We start from the raw sequence: 9,322 nt of genomic DNA, 5'->3' as shown, positions 1-9,322 counted from the left end.
CCTTAAAATAATTTTTATAAATAATCAATATATCCAAATGGTTCATGCCTCATAAACATAACCGTTACTATGACCAGCTGTTATAAGAATTCAGTGAACTAAAGATATTGTCAGCTTTGTGTATTTGTAGAGAATATCAAAACAGATCTTTAAAATGCCTCTATGTGATATTTATAAGACACATACCTAAAAACATGCAGATAGAGAAATTTAATGGGAAATAATTAAATATAAAAAAAAACCTACTAGCACGGTTATATCTATATCAGACAATATATGTTCAAAGGCATTATTAGGAGCAGAAAGTGCTACTGCATAATAAAAGCTTCAATTCACCAAGAATATTCTAAAGTTGTATAAAACTAATATCATAGTTTCAAAATAAATAAAGCAAAAATTGATTAAACACAACATTCTTTCAAACACAGTAGAAAACATCAATACATATCTTACACACCAACTACAAATCAAATCAACAAAAAAAAATAGCAATGCTATGGATTTGAACAATCATGCTGTGTCCATCAACAAATGAATGGATAAAGAAAAGGTAATTTGTGTGTATATATATATATGTATATAAAGAAAAGGTGAGATATATATATATAACAGAATATTACTCAGCCATAGAGAAAGAATGAAATAATGCCATTTTCAGCAACTTGGATGGACCTAGAGATTATTATGGGCTTCCCCAGTGTCTCAGCTGTAAAGAATCCACCCGCAATGCAGGAAGTGCAGGGAACTCGAGTTCAATCCCTGGGTCAGGAGATCCCCTGGAGGAGGGCATGGCAGCCCACTCCAGTGTTCTTGCCTGGAAAATCCCATGGACAGAAGAGCCTGATAGACTACTGTCCATAGGGTCGCAGAGTCAGACATGATGGAAACAACTGAGCATGAGCATGAGGGATTATTATGGTAAAGTGAAATAAGTCACATGGAGAAAGACAAATATTATATGATATCACTTACATGTGGAATTTAGAAAAATAGTAAAAATGAATTTATTTCCAAAAAAGATTCATACATAGAAAACAAACTTACTTAGCAAAGAGGAAAGGGGAGTGATAAAGTAGGAGTAGGGAATTAGCAGGTACACACTACCACATTGAAATAGATATGCAACAAGTATTTATAGTATAGCTCAGAGAAATAGATTCAATATCTTATAATAAACTATAGTGTAATAGAATTTTGTTAAATATAGATATATGTTGTTGTTCAGTCACTCAGTCATGTCCAACTCTTTGCAACCCCATAGACTGCAGCACCTGTCCAACACCAACTCCTGGAACTTACTCAAACTTATGTGTATAGAGTCAGTGATGCCATCCAACCATTTCATCCTCTGTCAGCCCCTTCTCCTCCTGCCTTCAATCTTTCCCAGCATCAGGGTCTTTTCAAATGAGTCACTTCTTCGCATCAGGTGGCCAAAGGATTGGAGCTTCAGTTTCAGCATCAGTCTTTCCAATGAATATTCAGGACTGATTTCCTTTAGGATTGACTGGTTGGATCTCCTTGCAGTTCAAGGGATTCTCAAGAGTCCTCTTCAACACCACAGTTCAAAAGCATAAGTTCTTTGGTGCTTAGCCTTCTTCATAGTCCAACTCTCACATCCATACATGACTATTGGAAAAATTATAGCTTTGACAAGACAGACCTTTGTCAGCAAAGGAATGTCTCCGCTTTTTAATATGCTGTCTAGGTTGGTCATAACTTTTCTTCCAAGGAGGAAGTGTCTTTTAATTTCATGGATGCAGTCATCATCTGCAGTGATTTTGGAGCCCCCCAAAAATAAAGTCTGTCACTGTTTACATTGTTTCCCCATCTATTTGCCATGAAGTGATGGGACCAGATGCCATGATCTTCATTTTTTGAATGTTGAGTTAATTTAAGCCAACGTTTCACTCTTCTCTTTCACCTTCCTCAAGAGTCTCTTTAGTTCCTCTTCACTTCCTGCCGTAAGGATGGTGTCACCTGCATATCTGAAGTTATTGGTATTTCTTCCGGCAATCTTTACAGCTTGTGCTTCATCTAATCCAGAATTTCACATGATGTACTCTGCATATAAGTTAAATAACCAGGGTGACAACATACAGTCTTGACTTACTCCTTTACCAATTTGGAACAAGTCTGTTTTTCCATTCAGTTCTAACTGTTGCTTCTTGACCTGCATACAGGTTTCACAGGAGGCAGGTAAGGTGGTCTGGTATTCCCATCTCTTTAAGAATTTTCCAGTTTGTTGTGTTCCACACAGTCAAAGGCTTTAATATAGTCAATGAAGCAGAAGTAAATGTTTTTCTGGAATATGCATATATATGTGTGCTGAATCACTTGGCTATACACCTGAAACTAACATGGAATAGTTTTGTTTAAGTCAACTATACTTCAATTTTTTTTAAAACGCATGATCTATTTGAAGTATATAGGACTTTTTACTCAGCAATTAAAGAACACAGATTTTTTTTTCAAACACATATGGAGCAGTTACAAAAATTGACCAAGTAAGAGAATATAAGTAAGTTTAACATATTTCATAGAATTAATGTCAAGTAGGCCTGAATCTACCAACAAGTTATATCAACTTATAAGTTTATAAAAGAATGATTTTCTAATTCTAATACATTATCAAATTTTAAAACTTCTAAATAATTTATTTCAATGAAAAATTTTTATAAATTTTTAGATACTTAAAACTGAACTTGTAGGATGTAAAATCCTACCTCTAATTCAATAGAAATGCATACATGAGAAAATAATAAAGCAAAAACATTAAATATCTAAGTTTCTAACATAGGAATTTAGAAAACAAATAAAATACATTAAGAGAAAGTAAAATAGATAAGAGCAAAAATTAAAAATTCTGAAAATAAATATAAAATAGAGAAGACCAACAAAGCCAGAAGTTAGTTCTTTGGAAAGACTAATATCTAGACAATCCTCTTCTTAACTGCAGGGAGCAGAACAAAATTATGTATTTGCATGTCTTCTTTATAAAAATGTCTGTTTAATCCTTTGCCAATTTTTTAATTGGATTATTTGGTTTTTTACTATTGCATGTTTGAATTTCTTATGTATTTTGGAAATTAACCTCTTATCAGATACATAGTTTGCAAATATTTTCTCCCATTTTATAAGCTGCCTTTTCACTCTGTTGATTGCTTCCTTTGCTGTGTAGAAACCTTTTAGTTTTATGTTTATTTTTTCTTTTGTTTCTGTGTTTTTGGTGTTACATCCAAGAAATCATTCCCAAAACCAAGTGTTTCCCCTAAGTTTTCTCCTAGAAGTTTAATAATTTAGGTTTACATTTAAGTCTATCCATTGGTTTGAATTTTGTGTGTGGTGTAAGTTAGAGATCCAGTATCTTTCCCTTCCATTTTTTTGCCATGTGGATATTAAGTTTTTCATTTGTTAAAGAGACTATGCTTTCCCCATAGTGCATTCTTGACACTCTTGTCAAAGATCAGTTGACCATATACACATGGGTTACTTTCTGGGCTCTCTATTTTGTTCCATTTGTCTCTATGTTTGTCTTTATGCCAGTACTATACTGTTTTCATTACTGAAGATTTGTAATATAATTTGAGGTCAGGAGTGTGATGTCTCCAACTTTGTTCTTATTTCTGAAGATCATACAAATGGCTAAAAAGTGTGTGAAGAGATGCTCAACATTATTAGTTATCAAAGGAATGCAGGCAAAACTACAATGAGATATCATTTCATGCACTTTAGCATAGACAGCATGCCTGAAGAACTATGGACGGAGGTTCATGACATTGTACAGGAGGTAAGGATCAAGACCATCCCCAAGAAAAAGAAACACAAAAAGGCAAAATGGTTGTCTAAGGGAGCCTTACAAATAGCTATGAAAAGAAGAGAAGTGAAAGGCAAAGGAGAAAAGGAAAGATAAACCCATCTGAATGCAGAGTTCCAAAGAATAGCAAGAAGAGATAAGAAAGCCTTCCTCAGTGATCAATACAAAGAAATAGAGGAAAACAACAGAATGGGAAAGAGTAGAGATCTCTTCAAGAAAATTAGAGATACCAAGGGAACATTCCATGCAAAGATGGGCTCGATAAAGGACTGAAAGGGTGTGGACCTAATAGAAGCAGGAGATATTAAGAAGAGGTGGCAAGAATACACAGAAGAACTATACAAAAAAGATCTTCACGACCCAAATAATCATGATGGTGTGATCACTCACCTAGAGCCAGACATCCTGGAATGCAAAGTCAAGGGGCCTTAGGAAGCATCACTATGAACAAAGCTAGTGGAGGTGATGGAATTCCAGTTGAGCTATTTCAAATCCTGACAGATGATGGTGTGAAAGTGCTGCACTCAATATGCCAGCAAATTTGGAAAACTCAGCAGTGGCCACAGGACTGGAAAAGGTCAGTTTTAATTCCAGTCCCAAAGAAAGGCAATGCCAAAGAATGTTGAAACTACCACACAATTGCACTCATCTCAAATGCTAGCGAAGTAATGCTCAAAATTCTCCAAGACAGGCTTCAGTGGTACATGAACCATGAACTTCCAGGTGTTCAAACTGGATTTAGGAAAGGCAGAGGAACCAGAGATCAAATTGTCAACATCTGTTGGATCATTGAAAAAGCAAAAGAGTTCCAGAAAAACATCTATTTCTGTTTTATTGACTATGCCAAAGCCTTTGACTCTGTGGATTACAACAAACTGTGGAAAGTTCTTAAAGAGATGGAAATACCAGACCACCTTACCCACCTCTTGGGAAATCTGTATGCAGGTCAGGAAGCAACAGTTAGAACTGGACATGGAACAACAGACTGGTTCCAAAAAGGAAAAGGAATACATCAAGGCTGTATATTGTCACACTTCTTATTTAACTTATATGCAGAGTGCATCATGAGAAACGCTGGGCTGGAAGAAGCACAAGCTGGAATCAAGATTGCCGGGAGAAATATCAATAACCTTAGATATGGAGATGACACCACCCTTATGGCAGAAAGCGAAGAAGAGCTAAAGAGCCTCTTGATGAAAGTGAAAAAGGAGAGTGAAAAAGTTGGCTTAAAGCTCAACATTCAGAAAACTAAGATCTTGGCATCTGGTCCCATCACCTCATGACAAATAGATGGGGAAACAGTGGAAACAGTGACAGACTTTTTTGGGGGGGGCTCCAAAATCACTGCAGATGGTGACTGCAGCCATTAAATTAAAAGACGTTTGCTCCTTGGAGGAAAAGCTATGAGAAACCTAGACAGTATATTGAAAAGCAGAGACATTCCTTTGCCGACAATGGTCCATAGTCAAGACTATGGTTTTTCCAGTAGGCATGTGTGGACGTGAGAGTTGGACAATAAAGAAAGCTGAGTGCTGAAGAATTGATGCTTTTGAACTGTGGTGCTGGAGAAGACTCTTGAGAGTCCCTTGGACTGCAGGGAGATTCAACCAGTCCATCCTAAAGGAAATCAGTCCTGAATATTCATTGGAAGGACTAATGCTGAAGCTGAAACTCCAATCATTTGACCACCTGATGAGAAGAACTGACTCATCTGAAAAGACCCTAATGCTGGGCCAGACTGAAGGTGGGAGGTGAAGGAGACGACAGAGGATGAGATGGTTGGATGGCATCACCGATTCAGTGAACATGAGGTTGAATAAACTCCAGGAGTTGGTGATTGACAGGGAGGCCTGGCGTGCTGCAGTCTGTGGGGTCGCAAAGAGTCGGACACGACTGAGTGACTTAAATGAATTGAAGGGTGGCCATTATCAAAATGATAATAAGTGTTGGTGAGGATGTGGAGAAACTGGAACTCTTGGACATTGGTGGTAAGATAAATTGGTACACCCATTATGGAAAACAGTATGCTACTATGTCAGCATCTCAAAGAGATACCTGTTGTCCCGTGTTTCTTACAGCATTATTAACAATAGCCAAGGTATGCAAACAATCCACATGTCCACTGACAGGTGAATGGAAAAAGAAAGTGTAATATTTCCGTTCAGTGGAATATTATTCAGCCTTGAAAAGAAATCCTGCCTTTTCCAACAATAAGAATTAAACTGGAAGACATGGTACTAAGTGAAATAGCCATTCACAGAAGGACAGATACTGCATGATTCCATTTATATGACAAATGCTATCAAGTTATAAGTTTATAGAAGAAATTTTTTCTAGTTTTAATACTTTTCAGTTATGTTTGATGAATAAGTTCTAGAGATCTGCTATGCAACATGGCTGTTTGATTGTGGTGATTGTATCATGGATGTTTACATATATCCAAGGATATTAAGTATGTTCAGTTTTTCACATATCAACTATACTTCAATAAAGCTGGCACATATCAGCCTTATTATTTATATATATATATCAGATATATATGTAAATATCTGATATATATATCTACACAATAGAGGTAGAGATGGAAACAAAGAGACTCAGAAAGGTGTACATCTATATTATATAAAAATAATATTTAAAAAATAATAAAACTACTATATAATTCTTTGTACCATTAAATTTTTTACTTCAAAATCTTCATTTCTTTATTTTTAATTAGATGGCTTTTTTAATTGTTAACATTTTATAATAGATTCAGGTATACACCATAGTTATTCAATATGTTTATAGATTATATACCACACAAAGTCATATTCTTGACTCTATTCCTTGTGCTGTACCTTACACTCCTGTGACTTATTTGTTTTATAACTGGAAGTTTGCACCTCTTAATCCTCTTCATGTGTTTCACCCAAGCCTTCATTCCCTTCCCTTCTGGTAACCAAGTTTGTTCTCTGTATCTGTGAGTCCATTTCTGTTTTGTAATATTTGCTTGTTTTGTTTCTTAGAGTCCATGTATAAGTGAAAACATAAAGTATTTGTCTTTCTGTGACTTATTTCACATAGCATAATACTCTGCAGGTTTATCCATGTTGTTGCAAAGTTTAAGGCTAAGTTATATATACCACATCTTCCTTACACATTCACCTGTGGATAGGCACAGGTTATTTCCATACTTCCCATATTGTAAATAATGCTGCAGTAAACATTGATGTACATATATCTTTTCAAGATGAGTGATTTCATTTTCTTCCAACAAACACCCAAGAGTGGAATTGCTGAATCATGTGTTATTTTTATTTTTAATTTTTGGAGAACTTCCATACTGTTTTCCATAGCGGCTGCACCAATTTACATTCCCACCAACGGTGTACTAGGATTCCCTTTTCTCCACAACCTCACCAATACTTGTTATTTCTTGTGTCTTTTCTGATAGCCATTCTAACTGGTATGAAGTTCTACATAGTTATGGTTTTGATTTGCATTCTCCTGATGTGATATTGAGCACTTTTCCATGTGTCTATTGGCCATCTGTATGTCTTTTTTGGGGGGAAAAAAATGCCTATTCAGGTCCTCTGCTCATTTTTTCCATCTTTTTGGTATTGAGTTGTGTGAGTTATTTATATAGTTTGGATATTAACCTTTTATCAGATATAATTTCCAAACATCTTGTCCACTTAGTAGATTGCTTTTGCTTTTCTATTTTATTGGTGGTTTCCTTCCTTGTGCAAAAGCTTTTTGGTTTTTTTTCTTTTTTAGTTTGATGTAATCCCATTGTTTACTTTTGTTTTTGTTGCCCTTGCTTGAGGAGACGGATCCAAAAAATTATTACTAAGACTGAATTAAAGAGCAACTAAATATGAAGACAGCATGGGTCATGTTTTCTCCTAGGTGTTTCATGTTTTCGGGGCTGATCTTTAAGTTTTTAATTCATTTTGAGTTTATTTTTATATTGGGTGTGACAAAATGATATAGTTTCATTTCTTTACATGTAGCTGTCCCGTTTTCCCAACATTGTCTATTTCCCACTGTATATTCTTTTCTCCTTTGGCCATAGGCTAGTTGACTGCATTTGCATGTTTGGGCTTTCTATTCTGTTCCACTGATCTATGTGTCTGTTTTTGTGCCAGTATCATGCTGTTTTGATTACTATGGCTGTGTGTACATGCTCAGTCTTATCCAGCTCTTTGTGACCCCATGGACTGTAGCCCGCCAAGTGCCTCTGTCCATGAGATTCTCCAGGTAAGGATACTGGAGTGGGCTGCCACGCCCTCCTCCAGAGGATCTTCCCAACCCAGGGATTGAACTCACGTCTCCTGCGGCTCCTACATTGGCAGGCAGATGCATTACCACTAAGCCACCTGGGAAGCTGTAGCATTGTAGTATAGTTTGAGGTCAGAGAGTATGAATACCTCTATTTTATTATTATTATCATTATAATTATTTTGGCTATGCTGGGTCCTCATTGCCGTGCATGGGCTTTCTTCAGTTGCAGCGAGCAGGAACTGCTCTCTAGTTGCAGTGCGTGGACTTCTCATTGTGATGGCTTTTCCTGTTGTGGAGTATGGGCTGTAGGCACACTGGCTTTAGTAAGTGCAGCGTGCAGGCTCCGTAGTTGTGACCCATGGGCTTAGTTGCCCCCATGAAATACGGAATCTTCCTGGACTCTAATCCTAACCCTAGACCAGGGATGGAACCTGTGTCCCTTGCATTGGCAGGTGGACTTTTTACCACTAGACTACCAGGGAAGTCCTCCAATACCTCTAGCTTTGTGTGTATTTCTCAAAATTATTTTGGCTGTTCAGGATATTTCATGGTTCCATACAAATTTAGGGCTTCCCTGGTGGCTCAGATGGTAAAGAATCTGCCTGAAATGAAGGAGACCTGGGTTCGATCTCTGTGTCAGGAAGATCCCTTGGAGAAGGCAATAGGTACCCATTCCAGTATTCTTGCCTGGAGAATTCCATGGACAGAGGAGCCTGGCAGGCTACAGTCCATGGGATCACAGAGGCAGACATGACTGAACAGCTATCATAAAAATTTAATGATTATTTATTCTAGTTCTGTGAAAAATGCCATGGATATTTAGATTGAGAGTGCCCTGAATCTATAGATTTCCTTGGGTGGTATGAACATTTTAATGATATTAATTCTTTCAATCCATGAACACATAATTTCTTTTCACTTATTTGGGTCATCTTCAGTTTCTTTCATGAATACCTTCTAGTTTTCAGATTATAGGTCTTTCACCTCCTTGGTTAAATTTATTCATAGGTATTTTATTCTTTTTTATGCAATTGTAAATAGAATTGCTTTCTTGATTTCTTTGGATTAGTGTATAAAAATACAACAAATTTCTGTATATTGTGTTTGTATCCTACAACTTTACTGAATTCATTTATTAGTTCTAATACTTTTTTGGTGGAGTCTTTAGGTTTTTCTACATTTAGTATCATATCATCTGCAAATAGTGACATTTTTATTTCTTACCTTTTAATTTGAATGCCT

Source organism: Bubalus bubalis, chromosome 11, assembly GCF_019923935.1.
Source record: "Bubalus bubalis isolate 160015118507 breed Murrah chromosome 11, NDDB_SH_1, whole genome shotgun sequence".
Classification (NCBI taxonomy): Eukaryota; Metazoa; Chordata; class Mammalia; order Artiodactyla; family Bovidae; genus Bubalus; species Bubalus bubalis.
This window is presented reverse-complemented; position numbering follows the sequence as displayed.